Source organism: Dasypus novemcinctus, chromosome 21 (genome assembly GCF_030445035.2).
Source record: "Dasypus novemcinctus isolate mDasNov1 chromosome 21, mDasNov1.1.hap2, whole genome shotgun sequence".
Taxonomy (NCBI): domain Eukaryota; kingdom Metazoa; phylum Chordata; class Mammalia; order Cingulata; family Dasypodidae; genus Dasypus; species Dasypus novemcinctus.
The window spans coordinates 6,655,830-6,679,797 of NC_080693.1; the positions used below are offsets into that span (position 1 = coordinate 6,655,830).

At 41.2% G+C, this 23,968-nt stretch overlaps 2 long non-coding RNA genes and 1 pseudogene across 2 annotated transcripts in view; all 3 read left to right on the top strand.

The window, feature by feature from the left end:
• LOC131274934 (uncharacterized) overlaps positions 1 to 23,968 on the top strand; it is a 681,981-nt gene that overhangs the window by 369,832 nt on the left and 288,181 nt on the right. The gene's annotated exons all lie outside the window — the stretch shown is intronic.
• Positions 1 to 23,968, top strand: part of LOC139437255 (uncharacterized) — a 60,379-nt gene that overhangs the window by 17,956 nt on the left and 18,455 nt on the right. The gene's annotated exons all lie outside the window — the stretch shown is intronic.
• LOC101421559 (desmin-like) lies at positions 1,639 to 23,210 on the top strand (annotated as a pseudogene).

Below are 23,968 nucleotides of genomic sequence, written 5' to 3' on the forward strand. Positions count from 1 at the left end.
TTCAAGGTATATCCCCAGCTGTGGTATTGCCAGATCATATGTCAGTTCTTTAATTAGCTTCCTAAGGAACTGCCAAACCATCCTCCACGATGGCTGCACCATTCTATATTCCCACCAGCAGTGAATGAGTGTTCCCTTTCCTCCACATCCTCTCCACTTGTAGTTCTCTGTTTTATTAATAGCTGCCAGTCTCATAAGTATAAGATGGTATCTCATTGTAGTTTTGATTTGCATTTCCCTAATAGCTACTGATGTTAAGCATCTTTTAGTGTGCTTGTTAGTTATTTGTATTTCTTCTTTGGAGAAATCTCTTGCTCATTTTTTGGTGTTTTTTTTTAAATATATTTTTTTATTTGTTTTAATAAGATACTTAGATTACATAAACTATTACATTAAAAATATAGGGCATTCTTATATGCCCCACTCCCCATACTTCCCACTCTTCCCCACATTAACAACTTCTTTCATTAGTGTGGTACATTCATTGCAATTGATGAGCACATTTTGGAACATTGCCAATAATCATGGATTATAGCTTACACTGTAGTTTACACTCTCTCCCACTCAATTCTGTAGGTTATGTCTTGTCCATTTTTAAAATGAGTTGTTTGTCTTTTTATTTTTGAGATGTAGGATTTCTTTATATATGATAAATATTAGACTCTATTGGATAAATCATTACCAAATATTTTCTCCCATTGAGTAGGCTGCCTTTTCAATTTGGCAAACTTTTTGAAGTGCAAAAGATTTTTAATCCTTGAAGTGGTACTGTTTATCTATTTTTTCTTTCATTGCTCATGCTTTGGGTGTAAAAATTACAAAACCATTTCCTACTATAAGATCTCATAGATCCTTCCCTCCATTATCTTTTGGGAACTTTATGATCTTGACTCTTATATTTAGGTCTTTGATCTATCTTGGTTAATTTTTGTATAGGGCATGAGATCCTCTCTTATTCTTTTGGATATGGATATCCAGTTCTCCAAGCACCGTTTTTTGAAGAGGCCATTCTGTCTCAGCTGAGGGACTTTGTGACTGTTGACTATCACTTGACCATATATGTGACAATCTATATCAGAACTCTCAATTCAGTTCCATGGGTCAGTATGTCTTTCATTAAATTAAATACCATGCAGTTTTTACCATTGTAGATTTACAGTATGCAAAGTCAGGTAGTGTGATTCTTCCAATTTCATTTTTTTTTCTTCCAATATATGCTTGGCTACTCAGGGCCCCTTTCCCTTCCAAATGATTTTCATAACTAGCTTTGCCCATTCAGTAAAAATGCTGTTGTAATTTTACTGGGCTTGTATTAAATCTGTAAATCAATTTGGGTAGGATATGTTCACTTATATAAAAAGAATAAATCAAAACTATAAATTGTCTGCAGTTATTTTAAAAGTTATTTTACTTTTCTCCATTCCTTTCTGTTCAAAAAGGAGATCAAGTAATGATGGTTAATTTTACATGTCAACTTGGCTGTTGCCTACTTTTTATACTTAAGTAAGAACTGGCGTGATTGTTACTTTGAGGTTATTTTATACATGGATTTAAGTCATTAGATTTTGAATGCATCTGTAGATGATCACATCTACTTTCAACAAGAGATTGCATGTTTGTTTCCAACTTTTGGCAATCATGATTAATGCTGCTATGAACATCAGTGTGCAGATGCTGTTCATGTCACTGCTGTCAGTTCTTCTGGTTATATACCTAGTAACGGTATTGCAAGTTCACATGGCAAGTCTATATTCGGCTTCCTTAGGGACTTCCAAATAGTGCTTCACAGTGTCTGTACCAGACTACATTCCCACCAACAATAAATAAGCATGCCAACTCTCTACATCTTCTCCGACATTTACAGTTATCTCACTTTTTGTAGTGGCCTGTCTAATAGGTGTGAAGTGATAGCTCATTGTACTTTTGATTTGCCTTCCTCTAATCACTAGTGATGTTGAACATTTTTTCATGTGTTTCTTCACCATCTGCATTTCTTCTTTAGAAAACTGTCTTTTTAAGACTTGCTCATTTTTTAATTGGGTAGTTTGTCTTTTATTATTGAGTTGTATGGTCTCTTTGTGTATCATGGATATTAAACCCTTATCAGATATGAGATTGTGAAATACTTTCTCCCATTGAGTTGGCTGCCTTTTCACCCTTTTGATAAAGTCCTTTGAGATGCGAAAGAGTTGAATTTTGAGGAGGTCCCATTTATCTATTTTTTCTTTTGTTGCTTGTGCTTTAGGTATAAGATTTAGGAACCTATCATTTGTCACAAGATCTTGAAGATGTTTTCCCACAGTTTCTTCTAGGATTTTTCTGGTTGTTGCTTTTCTACTTAGGTCTTTTAACCATTTTGAGTTAGTTTTTGTCTAAAGTGTGAGATAGGAGTATTCTTTCTTTTAGATATGGATACCCAGTTTTCCCAGCACCATTTGTTGAATAGACAGTTCTGGCCCAGTTGGGAGGGCTTGACCACCTTGTCAAAAATTGCTTGGCTGTAAATGTAGAATCTGTTTCTTAGATCTCAGTTTGATTGCATTGGTCAATATGTCTGTCTTTATGCCAGTGCCATACTGTTTTTTACCACTATAGCTAGATAATATGCTTTAAAGTCAGGAAATGAGAGTCCTCCAACATCATTCTTCTTTTTAAAGATATTTATGGCTATTCAGGGCCCCTCATGTTTCCAAATAAATTGATAATTGTTTTTTCCACTTTTTCAAAAAAAGACTATTGGGATTGTGTTGAATCTATAAATTAGTTTTGGTAGAATTTGACATTTTAATGATATTTAACTTTCCAATCCAGGAACACAGAATATCCTTCCATTTATTTAAGTCTTCTTTAGTTTCTTTTAGCAATGTTTTGTAGTTTTCTGAATACAGGTCCTTTATGTCCTTGGTTAAGTTTATTCCTACATATTTGTTTTACTTTTTATTTTAAATGGAAATTTTTTCTGATTTCCTCTTCAGATTGCATGTCAGCTTTATATAAATGCTATTGATTTTTGTGTATTAATCTTATATCCTGCCACTTTGCTGAACTCACTTTTTGGTTCTCATAGCTTTTTGTGGGTTTTTCAGGAGATTCTAGATATAGAATTATATCATCAATGAATAGTGAAAGTTTTACCCCTTCCTTTCCTATTTGGATGCCTTTTATTTCTTTATCTGGCCTACTGGCTCTAGGTAAAATCTCTAGCACAATATTGAATAATTGATGGCATTAAAATTGGACTTTCAGGTGGCGGACTTGGCCCAGTGGTTAGGGCTTCCGTCTGCCACATGGGAGGTCCACGGTTCAAACCCTGGGTCTCCTTGACCCGTGTGGAGCTGACCCATGCTCAGTGCTGATGCGCGGAAGGAGTGCTGTGCCACGCAGGGGTGTCCCCCACGTAGGGGAGCCCCATACGCAAGGAATGCGCCCCGTAAGGAGAGCCTCTCAGTGCGAAAGAAAGTGCAGCCTGCCCAGGAATGGCGCTGCACACACAGAGAGCTGACACAGCAAGATGATGCAACAAAAAGAAACACAGATTCCCGTGCTGCTGACAACAACAGTGGTGGACAAAGAAGACGCAGCAAATAGACACAGAGAACAGACAACCGAGGTGGGGGGGGAAGGGAGAGAAATAAATAAATAAATCTTTTTAAAAAATTGGAATTTCAGGATATAATGCATTTACTTCAGTATTTCTCAAAGATTTTATACATTACACTAATTAGATAAAATTTAAACATAGAAAATAATAATTTAGAAAAGAATTATGATATGTACATACTCAGCTCACACAATTCTTCTTAATCTTTGAAGGTAAGTATTGTGCACTTTATTATTTTAAATAGTCAACTGCACAACCTGAAAAGTATAAGGCTCATACCCTCAAAAATTACACAGTGAGGAAAGGACTTATGAGTCACTCAATACTTCTTACATATTTGGGGATATAGTCTTATTTTTCATTTCACTATCTTTCTTCCTTCATTTTTTCTTCATTTGGGTTTTACATATAACTGAATTACATTTATTTACTTGGTAGTTTCCTACTAAGTATTTGTCACACCTTACAAAAAATTGATTGTAATTCAGACTCAGTCAAAAATTTTTATGGTCACTTTTTAAAAAAAATGCGTAAAACATTTTTTCATTAATTGAAATTCTCTTACATCCTAAGGAAGTATTAGATAATTGTTTACATATTTCTTCAAATTTATTTATGATTGTGGCCTGAGATTCTAAATCTCAAGTGTCAATAGGATATCAATATGTGAAAGAAAAAGACATCTGAAGAAATACTTTAATTGCAATTTGTATGCATAAATAAATCAATTTAGGCGGCAGACTTGGCGCAGTGGTTAGGGCGTCCATCTACCACATAGGAGGTTCACAGTTCAAACCCCGGGCCTCCTTGACCCGTGTGGAGCTGGCCCATGCGCAGTGCTGATGCATGCAAGGAGTGCTGTGCCATGCAGGGGTGTCCCCTGCGTAGGGGAGCCCCACGCGCAAGGAGTGTGCACCGTAAGGAGAGCCGCCCAGCGTGAAAGAAAGTGCAGCCTGCCCAAGAATGGTGCTGCCCACACAGAGAAATGACACAAGATGACACAGCAAAAAAGAGACACAGATTCCTGTGCCGCTGACAACAACAGAAGTGGACAAAAGAAGATGCCGCAAATAGACACTGAGAACAGACAACCCGGGTCGGGGGGAAGGGGAGAGAAATAAATAATAAATAAATCTTTAAAAAAAAATAGTCAATTTACTACTTTCAATCAGATCTATCTGACTCATTGACAATTCACATATTTCTGTTAGAAAAAAATAGTACTTAGTGATTTAGCAGGAAAAGTAACGTGTCTGTATTTCTATTCTACATTACATGAAACAAATACCTACTTTAAATTTCCATCCAATAATTTTCCATAAGTGAGAAATTTTTCAGATTTTCCTTCACTTATTTTATTAGTATTCATTATTTTTCAGGTTTTCTTTTTTTCTTTCTTTTTCATTGTATATTTTACAATATATATTAACAAAATTTTCCTTCTTTCACTGAAATGCCAGTGTCTAGAAATATCTTTTTGGCTGGCTGTGTACAACCACTAAATACTTGTGGACAGATTAAATAAGACCTTAGCTTATACCTGCCACATGTTTGCCTGAGATGTGCACACACATACACACCTCTGGAAACGACTTAAGTGCAGAGAATTATCACAGTGAAGAATATTATTGGTAGATTATGATGAAATGCATTTATTTATTAGCTATATGCTTGAAACTTCATTTCCTAGTAAAGTACAAATATATAAGAAATATACAACCCATTCTTCAAGGACTTTACACAGATGTTTGCAGGACAGTCAAATACTGTGTTCTGTAGTTAAATATTGTATGCTGGTTTTTAAGCAGATTAATAAAGAGACAGATTAAATGTACGCTTATCAAGGATGTTTGAAAGTATAAATTGTTTTGGGCTAATAAAATATAATGAACTGATAAAATATAATGGAAGAAGATGAAAATGTGAGATAAGAGTGTCACTGTGTATGTAAGGTCAAAATTCTAGGTATATTTTCAAAATTGTGTTCACTGATGGGAGAGTTTATCTTTTTTTTTTTTTTCAAATTCTACTCAATTTATTCATTTAAAAAAAATTACATTAAAAAAATATGAGGTCCCCATTCACCCCCACCACCCCGACCCCACCACTTCCCCCACAGTAACACTCTCCCCCATCATCATGACACATCCATTGCGTCTGGTGAGTACATCTCTGGGCATCGCTGCACCCCATGGCCTGTGGTCCACACCATAGCCCACACTCTCCCATGTTCCATCCAGTGGGCCATGGGAGGACATACAATATCCGGCAATTGTCCCTGGAGCACCACCCAGGACAACTCCAAGTCCCGAAAATGCCTCCACATCTCATCTCTTCCTCCCATTTCCCACACCCAGCAGCCACCATGGCCACTTTTTCCACACCAATGCCACATTTGCTCGATTATTAACCACAATAGTTCATGAATAGAATATCATTAAGTCCACTCTAATCCTTACTGTATTCTTCCTTCCTGTGCACCTTGGCTTGGTTGTGTCCATTCCACATCTATGTCAAGAGGGGGCTTAGATTCCACATGGATACTGGGTGCAATCCTCCTGCTTTCAGTTGTAGGCACTCTAGGCTCCATGGTGTGGTGGTTGACATTCTTCAACTCCATGTTAGCTGAGTGGGGTAAGTCCAATAAATCAGAGTGTAGGAGCTGAAGTCTGTTGAGGCTCAGGGCCTGGCTATCATATTGTCAGTCCAGAGATTCAAATCCCCTAGATATATCTTAAACCCCAGCACCAACTACAATTCCAGTAAAGTAGCATGAAAGGCTTGTGAAAAGAGATCCCATCTGAGTCCAGCTCCATTACGCAGAAACAGCAGCTCCAAAGAAGGGCCAACTGACATGGCAGTGAACCCCATCTGCCATGACCATAGAACCTGTGGGTCTCTTTAGCCCTCAAAAGGACCAACACCTGGGGTTGTATCTACTTTATCTGTCTCTGAGACTCTGCTCAGGTGTGCATAAGGGCAATCCTTCTGACAACCTCCAGACTCTTTTTTAGAGACTCATAGCCATATAAACTCATTTGTCCTTTCCATTTCTGCCTTACTTTAGGTCAAACAGCATTTTTAACTCCTGTTATTATATGTAGACAGGGATATTCTGCTGGTCCACGTTGAACCTTTAATTCAAGGTCATTTTCTAGTTACGTCATCAGCTGGTACTTGGTAGTGATCCCTTGGTGCCAGGGGGGCTCATCCCCGGTTGTCATGTCCCACACTGTGGGGAAGGCAGTGCATTTACATGCTGAGTTTGGCTTTGAGACTGGCCACATTTGAGTAACATGGAGGCTGTCAGGAGGGAACTCTTAGGCACAGTGCTGCTCTAGGCCTTGTTCTTATTTCAGGTGTATAGGCTCACAAGCATAGTCATTAGTATCAGGGGCTCACTGTTGGGCCCTCATTCTTTCCTGGTCCTTACCGTTGCACCTGGGGTACTGCCGCTGCTCCCCTAGGGACCATGACAGAGCTCCCCCTGGCCAGGAACCCAGTACCCCCCCAGCTGTTGTTTTTAATTGTTGCCACTATGAGTATATCCAAACATTTCCATGCACCCTGGACACATGCCCTGTCAACCATATATTGCCCGTCAATAACATCCCATACCAGTATTCCTCCGCTATCATTGTTGAACCACTCTGTGATCCAAAACTTCCTGAAAAGTGAAGCCCAATATAATGTCAGGTTCCCTTACTAGTAAAATGGAATATAGCGATGAGTTTAAAGGTTAGATATAGAATACATATTGATTTGGAAAAATTCTACATCCTATCTTTTTCTTTTCTTTTTTCCTAATTATTGAGCTTCTCTTCACAAGAGCCTTAGATCACAGTAATTCATATATACAATATACAGTACTCCCACATATCCATTATAAAACCTTTTCCCTTACACAGCGATAATCTTTTAACTTATTCATATCATATTTACTGAAACTGATGTACAGATATTGAGACAATAGCTTTCAAACAAGGTAACATTTGTGTTTACATTGTGGTTTATACTTTAGGCTATACAGTTTTCTAAATTTTTTAGTTATCCTATGTTTTACATTATGGTTTACATTATTAGTCTCTCATCCCCTATATGTTTTTGGTGTAATATTACATGTTTTATATCTATCCTTGTGTACTCTTGTGAAACACTTCTTTTGCCCTCACATTTACTTTGGTTCCATCTATTCAATATCTATTTCCTCCTCCCCTTGGGGCCCACAGTGACAGTCAATCTTCATTTCTTGAGAAGCCATGTTCAGAGATACTTGCAACAGTGTTGAGGGAGTTTATCTTTCATATAGTACAAAAATGGAGATTTTTGAAAAATAATAGCTTGTGCACTGATTTTGAAAATAATTTACTTTCCACCTTTCAGCATGTAATTAATTATATAAGCAGTGTGGGCCTGACTACACATGAACACAGACCTGGAGTACATGTGCTTTTCCTAAGATTCTCTAGAAAAGCTGTGGGAAAATGTCATCCTGGGAAAGACTGATTCCTGTGAGAAGATGATGATGGTAAAAGTTGTGGAAGTAACCATTTAGGCTACTCACAGTATTTGATTGGTAAGAGCCTCTTTAGAAGAGGAAAAGTAATTACATGTATCAACAGGAAAAATGCATAAATGTGTCTACAGGAATATAAGCTTTCTATAGGTAAAAGCATTGGGTAGATCATTACAATTTCTGAAAGTAGTGAGAGGGGAAAGTTGGCACCAGTTAAAAATTTGAGCTGACTTTCATGCTAGGAAAGGAGAAATTGTAAAAAAGATAAAATATAAAAGATAAATTTCTATAATGAATATTCAAAGAGCTAATACACATTTATTAAATATTTTAATTTACAAGAAAGATGTTCAAAAGGATTATAATACATATTTGTAACAATCAAGTATTTAAAAGAAAATTTTAAAAACTAACTAATTCTGAGAAGTAACAATGTGCTATGTTTGAATAAAACTAAGAGAAAATGAGCATGGCTATTTGAAATTATTTCATGAATCTCAAAAAGAGAAAGGTTATGTTTGTGAACTAATCCATCCCTGTGGGCACGAGACCCTTTTGCTGGATTATGTCAGTGAGGTGTGACTCAAGTTGAGTCTCTCCCCTCTTGCTATGTCTGATATAAACAGAGACACAGAAGGAAAAGGAAGCTGTGGTATTTGATCCTGCAATGTGAGAGAAAGGACTCCAGTTTTGTCCTCAGCTGAGCTGCAAAGAGAGGACCTTGAGAAGCCCAAAGGACTGAGACCCAGGGAGAGATGAGCCATATGCCTGAAAGCTTGGAGCTGAACTTGAGAAGAAAACCGAGCAGCTTAGACTGATAGAGGAGGCCTGGAAAAACCAAGCCCTATGACTGCTTACCCTCAGCTGAGCTCCTGGAAACAGCAGATTCTGGAGGGGAAGGCAGAAACTTGGCAGAGATCAGCAACCATCTTGATTCACAATGTGGCAGCTGATGTTCATGAGAAAGCATCTCTGCTGATGTCATATTTGCAGGTTTCATGTCTCAGAATTGAAGCTTTTGCTCCAAATAAATCCCCATTATAGAAGCCAACACATTTATGGTACTTTGTATCAGCAACTCTTTGGCAAACTCAAACAATGAAAAATATTACAATTTTTAGAAATTGTCCCATTAGTTATAAGAAATGAATTCAATTCAAGGGTTTCTCAGAAAAGAGCAGGAACATCATGAAATAGAATGGATCCATGGAGAATGACTTTACCGCTTATTATAATCTACTGGAAATGGAGAGTAAAACATTAAATTTATAGTATCCTGGGTAAGGAATGTCATGGTAGGAACAATGAATTATCAATGTGAATGATTCTTGTGGAATCAAAGAGGGCAAAGTTGGAATTTTGCACCTTCTCCATTGGTTTGCACTGACTTCTGGCTTGTTCTGACTGACCGCATCTAAATTTCTTTTGCTTATATGGACTCCATCCATATACACTATTCTGCCCCTCCCCCCTGATTCAAGTTATCCTAATCTAAATAAGATATTCAATGATCTTATTCACAAATGAGTTCACACTCTCACTAATAACATATTCAGAGGTTCTGTTTACAAATGGGTTCATACGTGCAGTAATGAAAATTATGACTTGAACGTATTGGTGTTCGATACAATTTAGGTATTTTGTTGAGGATTTTAGTGGCCATGTTCATTAAAGTGATTTGTCTGTACTTTTCTTTTTTTTTTTAAATTATTTATTTATTTATTTTTAGTTTACATTAAAAAAAATATGAGGTCCCATTCAACCCCACCCCCCCCCACTCCCCCCACAGCAACACTCTCTCCCATCATCATGACACATCCATTGCACCTGGTAAAGTTCATCTCTGAGCATCACTGCACCCCATAGTCAATGGTCCACATCATAGCCCAGCCTCTCTCACGTTCCATCCAGTGGGCCCTGGGGGGATCTACAATGTCCCGTAATTGTCCGTGAAGCACTATCCAGGACAACTCCATGTCCTGAAAATGCCTCCACATCTCATCTCTTCCTCCCGTTCCCCACACCCAGCAGCCCCCATGGCTACCGTTCCCACACCCATTCCACATTTTCTCTGTGGACATTGGATTGCTTGTGTCCATTGCACACCTATGTCAAGTGAGGGCTTAGATTCCACATGGGTACTGGATGCACTCCTCCCGCTTCTAGTTGTAGACACTCTAGGCTCCATGTTGTGGTGGTTGACCTTCTTCAACTCCATGTTAGCTGAGTGGAGTAAGTCCAATAAATCAAAGTGTAGGAGCTGAAGTCTGTTGAGGCTCTGGGCCTGGGTGTCATATTATCAGTCCAGAGATTCAAATCCCCTACATATATCTCAAACCCAGCACCAACTACAATTCCAATAAAGTAGCATGCAAGTCTTGTGAAAAGAGATCCCCTCTGAGTCCAATTCCATCACGCAGACTCAAAAGAACCAATACCTGGGGTTGTATCTACCTTATCTGTCTCTTAGACTCTGTTCAGTTGTACATAGGAGTATTCCTTGTGACAACCTCCAGACTCTTTTTTAGAGACTCACAGCCTTATAATCTCATTTCTCCTTTCCATTTCCCCCTTACATTAGGTCAAACTGCTTCCCGAAGTCATGTTATTATATGTAGACAGGTATATTCTGCTGTTCCGCATTGAATCTTTAATTCAAGGTCATTTTCTAGTTGCTTCTTCAGCTGGTATGTGGTAGTGATCCCTCGGTGCCAGGGAGGCTCATCCCCGGGTGTCGTGTCCCACGCTGGGGGGAATGCATCACATCTACACGCTGAGTTTGGCTGTGAGAGTGGCCACATTTGAGTAACATGAAGGCTGTCAGGAGGAAACCCCCAGGCACAATGCTACTCTAGGCCTTGTTCTTATTGCAGGTGTATAGGCTCAAAAGTGTAGCCATTAGTATCAAGAGCCCACTGTTGGGCCCTCCTTCCTTCCTGGTTCTTGCTGTTGCACCTGGAGGATTGCCGCTGCTCTCCCAGGGCCCACAACAGTGACCCCCCAGCCAGGAGCCCAGTACCCCCCCAGCTGTTGTTTTTAATTGTTTCCACTATGAGTATATATAGACATTACCATATACCCTGGGCATATGCCCTGTATAACTCCCTGTCAACCATATATATCTTGTCAATAACATCCCATATCAGTATTCCTCCGCTGCCATTGTTGAACCACTCTGTGATCCAAAACTTCCCGTAAAGTGAATCCCAACATAATGTCAGCTTCAGAAGAGTCTTAGATCACAAAAATTCATATATACAATATACAGTATTTCCCCAGATCCACCATAAAACCTTTTCCCTTCCACAGCAATAATCTTTTAACTTATTCATATCATATTTCCTGAAACTGATGTACAGATTCCGAAACTATAGTTTTCAAACAAGGTAACATTTGTGCTTACTATGTGGTCCATACTTTAGGTTGTACAGTTTTCTAAATTTTTTAGTTATCCTATGTTTTGTCTTATGGATTTCATTATTAGTCTGTCATCCCCTATATGTTTTTGGTGTAATATTAGCTGTTTTATATTCATCCTCGTGTACTCTCACATAACTCCTCTTTTGCCCCCTTATTTACCTTTGTTCCATCCATTGCACATCCATTTTCCCCTCCCCTTAGGGCCCACAACGCCTGCCAATCTAATGCCCTGGGAGCCATCCTTTCTCACGAGAGATACAGCTTTCTCTATTCGACGGCATTAGTCTTCCCCAGGATATGGGTCCACCCCACCCAATGGTAGAACCCACCTTGGCAAAATGAGCCTTCAGCCATTCCCTCCGGAGTCTGTGCCGCATCAGACCATACCCCCTGAGCGTCCTAACCAGGTAACCCTCCTACTTATACTTTGATACGTTTTACTCAACATTTAGTTCTCAATGAACTTCTGACACTCTCCCATGTTTGTATGTTGCCCCTCCCTCCCACCTATTTCTTGGACCATATTACCCCTCTTCCCATCCCCAGCCCCCCTCAAACCCAGAAAACCCCACCCGAAGGTAACCCCTTGCCCCCATTTTGTCCCTTCTTTGTGCTCATACTTACCGCCAGCTCATCACAGATTCCACCCCTGCAGACATTAACTCACATCCTTCCTCCACCCCCCGATTTCCAGTAAGCCACTTTTCCAGACTCTAGCTCTCTGAGGCAGTTAACTTATTTCGTATCATTGAGGTCATATAGTATTTGTCCTTCAATGCCTCAGTTGCTTCACTCAACATAAGATTCTCAAGGTTCATCCATGTTATCACGTGCGATTGTAGTGTATTGGTTCTTACAGCTGAGTAGTATTCCATTGTGTGTATATACCACATTTTATTGATCCACTCATCTGTTGATGGACATTTGGATTGATTCCAACTTTTGGCGATAGTGAACAATGCTGCTATGAACATTGGTGTACATATATCGGTTTGTGTCCTTGTTTTCATATCTGATGGGTATATACCCAGCAGTGGTATTGCTGGGTCATATGGCAAATCTATGGATAATTTTTTGAGAAACTGCCAAACTGTCCTCCAGAATGGTTGGATCCTTCTGCATTCCCACCAGCAATGGATGAGTGTTCCCCTTTCTTCACATCCTCTCCAGCATTTGTATTCTACTGTTTTTTTCATGGCTGCCAATCTTATGGGAGTAAGATGGTATCTCATTGTAGTTTTGATTTGCATTTCCCTGATAGCTAGAGATTTGGAGCATTTTTTCATGTGCTTTTTAGCCATTTGTATTTCTTCTTTGGAGAAGTGTCTGTTTAAATCTTTTTCCCATTTTTTAAATGGGTTGTTTATCTTTTTGTTTTTGAGATATATGAGTTCTTTATATATGCAAGTTATAAGTCTCTTCTCAGATATATGGTTGCCAAATATTTTCTCCCATTGTGTGGGTTCCCTTTTTACTTTCTTGACAAACTCCTTTGAGGTGCAGAAGGCTTTAATTTTGAGGTAGTCCCATTTATCTATTTGTTCTTTTGCTGCTCGTGCTTTTGGTGTGATATTCATGACACCATTTCCTATTACAAGGTCCTGTAGATGTTTCCCTACACTGCTTTCTAAGGTCTTTATGGTCTTGGCTCTTATATTTAGGTCTTTGATCCATCTTGAGTTGATCTTTGTATAAGGTGTGAGATGGTAATCCTCTTTCATTCTTCTACATATGGCTATCCAGTTCTCCAGGCACCATTTGTTGAATAGGCCATTCTCTCCCAGTTGAGAGGGTTTGGTGGCTTTATCGAATATTATATGGCTATATACATGAGGTTCTATATCTGAACTTTCAATTCGATTCCATTGGTCTGTGTGTCTCTCCTTATGCCAGTACCATGCTGTTTTCACTACTGTAGCTTTGTAGTATGTTTTGAAGTCAGGAAGTGTGATTCTTCCTATTTCGTTTTTCTTTTTCAATATGTCTTTGGCTATTCGGGGCCTCTTTTTATTCCAAATAAATTTCATAGTTAGTTTTTCTAGTTCCTTAAAGAAGGCTGTGTTGATTTTTATTGGGATTGCATTGAAAGTGTAGATCAGTTTTGGTAGGATAGACATCTTAATAATATTCAGTCTTCCTATCCATGAACAGGGAATATTCTTCCATTTATTTAGGTCTTCTTTGATTTCCTTGAACAATCTTGTATAGTTCTCGATGTATAAGTTTTTTACCTCTTTAGTTAAATTTATTCCTAAGTATTTGATTTTTTTATTTACTATTGTGAATGGTATTTGTTTCTTGATTTCCTCCTGATCTTGCTCATTATTGGTGTACAGAAATGCTACTGATTTTTGCGCATTGATCTTATAACCTGCGACTTTGCTAAACTCATTTATGAGTTCTAGGAGCTTTGCTGTAGATCTCTCAGGGTTTTCTACATATAGGATCATGTCATCTGCAAATAATGAAATTTTGACTTGTTCCCTTCCAATTTGAATGCCTTTTATATCTGGTTCTTGTCTCAGTGCTCGAGCAAGTACTTCCAAGACAATGTTAAATAGGAGCGGAGACAATGGGCATCCTTGTCTTGTTCCTGAGTTTAGAGGGAAGGATTTCAGGATTTCGCCATTGTAAACAATGTTGGCTTTAGGTTTTTCATATATACTCTTTATCATGTTCAAAAAGTTTCCTTGTATTCTGATCTTTTGGAGTGTTTTTATCAGGAAGGGGTGCTGTATTTTGTCAAATGCCTTTTCTGCATCTATAGATATAATCATGTGGTTTTTTTCTCTCAATCTGTTTATATGGTGTATTACACTGATTGATTTTCTTATGTTGAACCATCCTTGCATACCTGGAATAAATCCCACTTGGTCATGGTGTATAATTTGTTTAATGTGTTGTTGAATACGATTAGCAAGTATTTTGTTAAGTATTTTTGAGTCTAGGTTCATTAGAGAAATTGGTCTGTAATTTTCGTTTCTTGTGGTGTCTTTGTTTGGCTTTGGTACTAGGGTAATGTTGGCATCATAGAAGGAATTAGGCAGTGTTCCTTCTGTTTCGATTTTTTCGAATAGTTTCAACAGGATTGGTGTTAGTTCTTTCCAGAATGTTTTGTAGAATTCACCTGTGAAGCCATCTGGCCCTGGGCTCTTCTTAGTTGGGAGATTTTTAATGACTGATTCTATCTCTTTGCTTGTGATTGGTTTGTTAAGATCATCAATTTCTTCTTTCGTCAGTATGGGCTGCTTATGTATTTCTAGGAATTTGTCCATTTCCTCTAAATTGTCATTTTTGTTGGAATATAGTTTTTCAAAGTATCCTCTTATGATAGTCTTTATTTCTGTGGGTTCAGTGGTGATATCACCTTTCTCATTTCTTATTTTGTGTATTTGCATCTTTTCTCTTTTTTTCTTTGTTAGTCTCGCTAAAGGTTTGTCAATTTTGTTGATCTTCTCAAAAAACCAGCACTTGGTCTTGTTTATTTTTTCAAGTGCTTTCTTATTTTCTATTTCATTTAGTTCTGCTCTTATCTTTGTTATTTCCTTCCTTCTTCTTCCTGTTGGGTTACTTTGTTGTTGTTTTTCTAATTCCGTCAAAAGTGCAGTTAGTTCTCCAATTTTTGCTCTTTCTTCTTTTTTGATATATGAATTTATGGCTATAAATTTCCCTCTCAGTACTGCTTTTGCTGCATCCCATAAATTTTGGTATGTTGTGTTATCATTATCATTTCTTTCAAGGTAGTCATTGATTTCTTTTGAGATTTTCTCTTTGACCCACTGTTTTTCTAAGAGTGTGCTGTTTAATTTCCAAATTGTCGTGTGAAGTCTGGGTCTCTGTCCCTTGCAAATTTCCAGCTTGACTCCACTGTGGTCAGAGATACTGTTTTGTATGATTTCGATCTTTCTGAATTCATTAAGCCTTTCTTTGTGGCCTAGCATATGGTCAATCTTGGAGAATGTTCCATGTGCGCTTGAGAAAAATGTATATCCTGCTGTGTTTGGGTGTAATGATCTATATATGTCTATTAGATCCAGCTCTTCTAATATACTGTTCAAATGTTTTGTTTCTTTAGTGATTCTCTTTTGAGATGTTCTGTCCAGAGTTGATAGTGGTGTATTAAAATCCCCCACTATAATTGTAGATGCATCTATTCTTTCACTTAGTTTTTCCAGCATTTGCCTCACATATTTAGAGGCGCCCTTGTTAGGAGCATAAATATTTATGATTGTTCGAACTTCTTGACAGATTGTCCCTTTCACTAAAATATAGTATCCTTCTTTGTCTCTCACAATTGTTTCGCATTTAAAGTCTATTTTGTCTGATATTAATATAGCTACTCCTGCCTTTTTTTGGTTGTTGTTTGCCTGTATGATTGTTTTCCAGCCATTCACTTTCATCCTCCATGAGTCTCTGGGTCTAAGATGTGTCTCTTGTAGGCAGCATATAGATGGGTCGTATTTCCTTATCCAGTGTCCCAGTCTGAATCTTTTGATAGGTGAGTTTAATCCGTTGACATTCAGTGTTATTACATTTAAAGAGTTATTTATGGTAGCCATATTTTGGTTGGATTTGTGTTTGTTATATTTTGTTTGTATTATTTTATTTTCCCCTTCTATTTTTGTCTTTCTTGTTGCTTTTACACTCTCCTCCATCTCTGACTGTTCTGTTTTTTCCTTTCTTCCTGCAGAACTCCCTTAAGAATTTCTTGAAGGGGAGGTTTCTTGTTGATATACTCTTTCAGTTTCTGTTTATCTGTCAATATTTTGAACTCTCCATCATTTTTGAATGCTAGTTTAGCTGGATAGAGTATTCTTGGTTGGAAATTTTTTTCCTTTAGTACCTTGACTATATCATACCACTGTCTTCTTGCCTCCATCGTTTCAGATGAGAAATCAGCACTTAATCTTATGGAGTTTCCCTTGTATGTGATGGTTTTCTTTTCTCTTGCTGCTTTTAGAATTTTTTCTTTGTCTTGAGCATTGGATAATTTGACAAGTATATGTCTTGGGGTGGGCCTGTTGGGGTTTATGACCAGTGGAGTGCGCTGTGCTTCTTGGATATGTACATCTGTCTCTTTCAGTAGATTTGGGAAGTTTTCATTCATTATTTCCTGCAACACTCCTTCTGACCCCTTTCCCTTCTCTTCTCCTTCTGGAATGCCTATAATACGTATGTTTGAGTGTTTTGCGTTATCATTCAGGTCCCTAAGTCCTATCTGGATTTTTTCTACCTTTTTATTGACCACTTCTACTATCTGTTTGATTTCCAATGCACTGTCTTCCACATCATTGATTCTCTGCTCTGCTTCTTCTAGTCTGCTGATATTTGCTGCAAGTGTATTTTTGATTTCTTGAATTGTGGTGTTCATTTCCATAATATCTGTTATTTTTTTGCGCATGTCTGCAATTTCCCCTCCAAGTGTTGTCTTCACGCTGTTAACCTCTTTCATTACTTCATCAAATTTGTCGGTGATAAATGTTCTGAGATCTTTCATTGCTTGTGCGAAGTCCTGCCCCCCTTCCTGATTTTTAGTTTGTTCATTGGATTCAGCCATGTTTTCCTGGTTACTGGTTTGGTTTGTAGATTTTTGTTGCTGTCTTGTCAACATTTTTTCTTGATGGGTTTAATCAGTTCCTTAGCTTCTTTGTCTAGTCTTGGAGATTAATTAGCTGTTCTTTTTGCGTAAGTGTTATATCTTCTCTTTGTCACTTTGTTCTTCTTATTCCAATTTCTTATTGCTAGTTAAGCTCACTTTAAAGGAAAGTATTAGTGCTGGGGAAAGGCAATTGTGTAAGGAAGGAAAAAGTGTGAAGTAGTATTGGTGATATATGTTAACAAAGCAACAATATGAGTTCTGGGAGAATGGAGGTTAGATTATGTAAATTGTGTAGAGTTATAGTAGTAGGAAAGTACCTATAATGAGGTAGACGAATATGGGAGGAATGTGGTACGTACTAAGAGGCTATTGTTTTTGTGAGAGAGGGAAAGAGAAAAGAAAGGTAATAGTTTCAGGGATGAATACCAGATGGAAAACTAAACAAAGGTATTAGAAATTAAGAGTTAGACACTTTGTGGATCAAAGAAAGGGAGATGGAATATAGGAGAGATAGCAGATGGTGGAGGATATCAAGTTGTAGGGGAAAGAGGATAGTGTAGATAGGCTAAATCTATTCACAGAGAAATGAGGCAGTGGAGGGTGAGGAAACCCAGCAAATGTGAGGTATTTCCTGCAGGACCTATTGTATTGTTAAGGTAAAATAGTATAAGAAGAATATTGGGGACAAGAAAGAGAGGATTAAAAAAAAAAAAAAAAGAACAACAACAAAAAAAAATAAAAAATAAAAAATAACAAAAAAAACAAAAAACAAAGAACAGAAACCCCGCTGCCAGGCTCGGCTGGGCTCGGCTGGGCTCCGGTCCCCCGCCCACCACCTGCCGCGGCTCGGCTGGGCTTGGCTGGGCTCGGCTGGGCTCGGCTGGGCTCCGGTCCCCCACCCGCCGCCCTCCGTGGCTCGGCTGGGCTCGGCTGGGCTCGGCTTTCCCGCCCGCCGCCCACTGCGGCGCAGCGCGGCTCGGCTCTCCCACCCGGTGCGGCCCGGCTGGACTCGGCCGAGCTCGTCTGGGCTCGGCTCCCTCGCCCGCCGCGGCCCGGCTTCCCCGCCCGCCACCCGCCGTGGCACAGCGCGACTCGGCTCTCCCGCTCGCCGCCTGCTGGGCGCGGCTGGGCTTGACCGAGCTCAGCCGGACCCGTTCCCCGCGCCCGCCGCAGCTCAGCTGGGCTCGGCCGGACCCGGCTTCCCCGCCCACCGCCCGCCGCGGCGCAGCGCGGCTCGGCTCTCCCGCCCGCCGCCCGCCGCCCGCCGCGGCGTGGCTCGGATCCCCCGCCCGCTGCCCACCGCGGCCCGGCTAGGCTATCCTGGCCGCCGCCCGCTGCGGCTCAGTGCGTGCTAGCTGCCTCGGCCCCGCCTACCCAAGGAGGGAATCCTCCACACGTAGCTGGGATCTCCGTGTATATTTCACAGACGGATCCTCTCTGTTACCTTCCCTCAAAATCGATGTCCAGACACCTCCAGACCAGGAAAAATCCCGAAACAGCCCGGTCCCAAAGAGTCTCCGACGCCTCCCAGCCGATTCCCCCCAGGAGCTAGTAACCGGCAAGTTCACTCAGCCGCCATCTTGTCTCCACCTATGTGTACTTTTCTTGAAGCATCTTTATTTGGTTTTGGTATTAGGGTGACATTGGCATCATAGAATGAGTTAGGCAGTGTTCCCTCCACTTATAATTTTTGGAAGAGTTAAAGCAGGATTGGCATTTGTTATTTCTTACATGATTGGTAGAATTCATCTATGAAGCCATATGGTCCTGTGTTTTTTGTTGGGAGATTTTGATGACTAATTCAGTCTTGTTACATGTGATTGGTCTGTTGAGTTCATCAATTTCTTCTTTCATCAATGTAGGCTGCTTGGGTGTTTCTAGGAATTTGTCCATTTCTTCTAAGTTATCCATCTTGTTGGCATGCAATTTTTCAAAGTATCTTCTTATGATACATTATTTCTGGGGATCAGTGGTGATATCTCCTCCCTTATTTTTTATTTTATGTATTTGCATCTTCTCTCTTTTTAAATTTTTGTTAGCCTAGTTTAAGGTTTGTCAATTTTATTAATCTTCTCAAAGAACCATATTTTGTAATTTTTTCTAGTGTTTTTAAATTTTTAATTTCATCTAGCTCTTCTCTAATGTTTGCTATTTCCTTCTTTCTGCTTATTTTGAGATTAGTTAGTAGTTCTTTTCTAGTTCATCCTGGTGTGGAGTTAGGTCTTTGATTTTAGCTCTTCTTTTTTTATATAGGCATTTATGGTTCTACATTTCCCTCTCAGTACTGCTTTTGCTGCATCCCCTATGTTTTAAAATGGCATTTTCTCATTTTTATTCATTTCAAGGAAGTTACTGATTTCTTTTGAAGAGATATATGCACGCCAATGTTCATAGTGGCCAAAAATGGCCAAAAGTTGGAAGTAACTGAAGTGTCTATGAGCAGATGTATGGATAAGCAAATTGTGGTATATACATACTATGAAATATTATTCAGCTGTAAGAAGAAATGCAGTATGAACATATGGGACAACATGGGTGAATCCTTAAGATCTGTTGTGGAGTGAAGTAAGCCAGTCACTGAAGGACAATTTTCATGTAACCTCACTGATATGATTTAATTACATTGAGCAGAGCTAGCATCTGGAAGATATGTTATTAGGAGACAGAAAGGGCTCAGTATGGGCAAAACCTAAAATAAGGTGAATGGGGTGGTTGGGCAGTGGATGGGGTGATGCTGATACAGGGAGGTGGGGGGTCAAAGGTGCTGAAATGTCAGGGGGAATAAGGTGGGGGGGGTTGAGTTGGAGTATCCAGGGAAGGGCTGGAAGAAGAAACAAGGTGCAGTCTGGGGATTTGTTAAGTCTATGGTTAAAAATACATGACGGAGGGAAACGGACTTGGCCCAGTGGTTAGGGCGTCCATCTACCACATGGGAGGTCCGCGGTTCAAACCCCGGGTCTCCTTGACCCGTGTGGAGCTGGCCCATGCGCAGTGCTGATGCGCGCAAGGAGTGCCTGCCCCACGCAGGGGTGTCCCCCGCGTAGGGGAGCCCCACGCGCAAGGAGTGCGCCCCATTAAGGAGAGCCGCCCAGCATGAAAGAAAGTGCAGCCTGCCCAGGAATGGCGCCACCCACACTTCCCGTGCCACTGACGACAAGAGAAGCAGACAAAGAAACAAGACGCAGCAAATAGACACAGAGAACATACAACCGGGGGAGGGGGAGAAATTAAATAAATAAATAAATCTTTAAAAAAAATACATGATGGAAATGTTCTTTTGTCAAATAGTGCAGGGAAGGCTTACTGGTAAAAGGCATCAGGGTGGGGGCATATGTGACATAGGGCACACCTGGGGCATGCACCTATGGGATCTAAAAATGTTCATCTTGTCAGTGTGTTATCTCAATGGGTATAGCCCTACACAATAAACAAATATATATTCAACTCCCATTTAGGGGAGTCCTGCTGTGTTCTCAATTAGAGGGGCAAGGATCTCCAAAAAAAAAAGTCAATGCCTAGTAAAAGTCCAGTATGTCAAGCCCTCAATATTAATGTATGTAACTATGAGCCTTATTCTGCAAAAATTGAAACTTAGTGGTTTCTATAGTTTCTGAGGGAAGAGAAAGGGCATTTTTAGGTTATTGGAATTGTTCTGTATGATCTTGTAATGATGGATACAGGGCATTTTAAATTTTTTCAAAACCTATGGAAGTGTATGGTGCAAAATGTAAACCATAATGTAAACCATCGACCATGGCTAGTAGCAATGCTTTAATATTCGTTCATCAACTGTAACAAAGGATTCTGTGGTGGTAATGCCCACTCTAATTGAGAGGGAGCATAATGTAGGCATTTTCAGCTGTACTTTTCCCTCTGAACACTGTTGCTGCTGTCTCTCATACATTTTGGTATGTAGTACTTAATTTTCATTATTTCAAACTTTAAAAAAAATTTTCCTTATGATTTCTGATTAGACTCCTTCATGGTTTAAGAGAATGTTTAATTCCCTCCTGTTTGAGAATATTGCAGTTTTCCTTCTGTTGTTGATGTCAAGCTTCATTTCCTTGTTGTCAGAGGAAAGACTGTAAAACTTAAATCATTTGAAGATTATTGAAACATTTTGTGGCCTAAAATATGGTCTATACTGAAGAATGTTCAATGCTCACTCGAGAAGATGATGTGTTTTGTCATTGTTGGGTGCAATGTATTAGATAAGACTGTTAGTTCTAGTTATTTTATAGTGATGTTCAAGTACTCTATTTCTGGTTGATCCTACCTAAAAACCTACCTTTTATGGGAAATGAGATCTTAAGCTCTACAGCTATCATTACAAAACTGTCTTTTCCACTATAATTCTGTTACTGTTTGGTTCAGATATTTTGGGGCTCTGCTGTTTGGTATGTATCTGCCCATATTTGTTATGTTCTATTGATGCATTTTCTCAATTTATAATATCCTTTTTTGTCTTATAAAAATTTTCACTTAAAATATATTTTATCCAACATTATTATAGTCACCCTATTTCTCTTTGGATGCATGGAATATTTTCATCCATCATTTCATATTCAACTTATTTGTGTCATTAGCTCTAAATTGATTCTTTTTAAAAAACTGATTCTTTTATAGAGAAGATAAAGTCGTATCATGTGCTTTTTAAAAAGCCGCCCGACCCTCGTCGCCTCCAGCCTCCAGCCTCCCGCCAGCGCCCCGCCGCCTGCGTGCGCCCGCCCAGCCTCGCCGCGCCGCCCACACCAGCCAGGCCAGCTGCCAGCCGCGCGCGCGTGTCCTCCCGCCGCGCCTTCCGCGGGGCCAGGCTTCCCGCTCGGGTCCCGCTGCGCTCGCCTGTGTTCCCGCGCGGGCTTCGCACCGAGGGCTGCTCGAGCTCGGTGACGTCCCGCGTGCACCAGGTGTCGCGCACATCAGGCAGGGCCTGGGGGCTGGGGTCCTGGGGGCCGCCAGCGGGGGTCAGTCTGCGTGCCCTCCTCCTACGGCGCGGGCGAGCTGCTGGGCTCCTCACTGGTCGACGCCACGAGTTCCTGACCTCGTGCTACAAAGAGAAAGTGGAGCCACAGGAGCTCAACAACTCTTTCTCGCCAGCTGCATGGAGAAACGGCGCTTCCTGGAGCAGCAGAACGCAGCGTTCGAGGTGACTGTCTCAAGGGCCAGGAGCCCACGCGCGTCGCCAGCTCTACGAGGAGTTGCTGCGCGAGCTGCGGGGCCAGGTGGAGGCGCTCCCCAACTGGCACATCCACGTCAAGTGTGACCTGCTCCACGACCTGCAGCAGCTCAAGGTCAAGCTGCAGAGAACAATTTGGCTGCCTTCCCAGCGGATGCAGATGCAGCCACTCTAGTTCGTATTGACCTGGAGCTCACAATCGAGTCTCTCAAGGAGATGATCGCTTTCCTTAAGAAAGAGCACGAAGAGAACAGGTTGCTGCAGGTCCAACTCCAGGTGGAGATGGACATGTTCACGCCAGACCTCGCCTCCGCCCTCAGGGACATCCAGGCTCAATACGCGACCATCGCTGCTCAGAACATCTCTAAGGCGAGGAGTGGAACAAGTCGAAAGTGTCCCACCTGACCCAGGCAGCCAACAAGAACAGTGAGCGCTGCGCCAAGTAGGAGGTGGTGGAGTACCGGCACCAGATCCAGTCCTACACCTGTGAGGTCCACCCCCCAGGGCCACTAAGGATTCCCTGATGAGGCAGACATGGGAGTTGGAGCACCGTTCTGCCAGTGAGGCCAGCAGTTACCAGGACAACATTGCAGGCCTGGAGGAGGAGATCTGGCACCTCAAGCATGAGATGGCCAGCCACCTGTGAGTACCAGGACCTGCTCAACATCAAGATGGCCCTGGACGTGGAGACTGCCACCTACCAGCAGTTGCTGGAGGATGAGGACATCAGGAGCAACCTCCCATCCAGACCTTTTGTGACCTCAGCTTCCAAGAAAGGAGCCCTGAACAAAGGGGTTCCGATGTCCACACCAAGAAGACGGTGATGATCAAGACCATCGAGACCTAGAATGGGGAGGTCATCAGTGAGGCCGCACAGCAGTGACACGAGGTGCTCTAAAGCCACCAGAGACAGTCCTCTCCCCATGCTCCCTCACTGCTTCCTTCCCTAGGGCATCACACCCAGCCACCAGCCTTCCCTCACAGCCTCTGGCCCCTCCTCACTAACCCCTTGCCATGGTCCCCATAGGGAACATGGCCCATCCCTGCCCACCCCCAGGAGTGCCCCAGCCATCTGCTGATTGTTGGAAGGCTCCTGGGTGCCCTCCCTCCCTGCCCCCTCAGGGCGGCCCTTTTCCTGGGCCAGGGGGGATGGAGCCAAGGCCAGAGTGGTGACACTGCCCCTGGCACCTCTGAGCCTCTAGCTCCAGCTCTGGTTTTGGAAAGCACCCCAGCACACAGCGTTGGGACACCCCAGGATGAGGATCGAGTCCCACGTACCCTCACTACTACCCAGCCAGGGCCAGAGAGAGAGAGAGAGAGAAAAGGGCCACTTCCTCTGGAAGTGGGCAGGTAACCAGGGGGACCAGCTCTCTCTAGAGACTGTCCCCCATGGTCCCTTAGTTTCCCTTCCCTCTTCCCACCCTTGCCCCAGGATGGACTTAGAAAAAAGTGGCTACAAGAAGGAACCCCTGAAGGTGTCAGATGTGTGAGCAGGAAATTCAGGAGAGAAGGTGGGTGAGATACTGGAGAAAGGAGAGGAGAGAGGCAGAGGGTGGTCTTAGGAAGGTAAAGGGGCACCCACCTCCCTGTGTCTGCCCCTTCCCTGCTGCCAGGCTCTGGATGGAACAATAAAGACATGCACAAGCCTAGCCCACC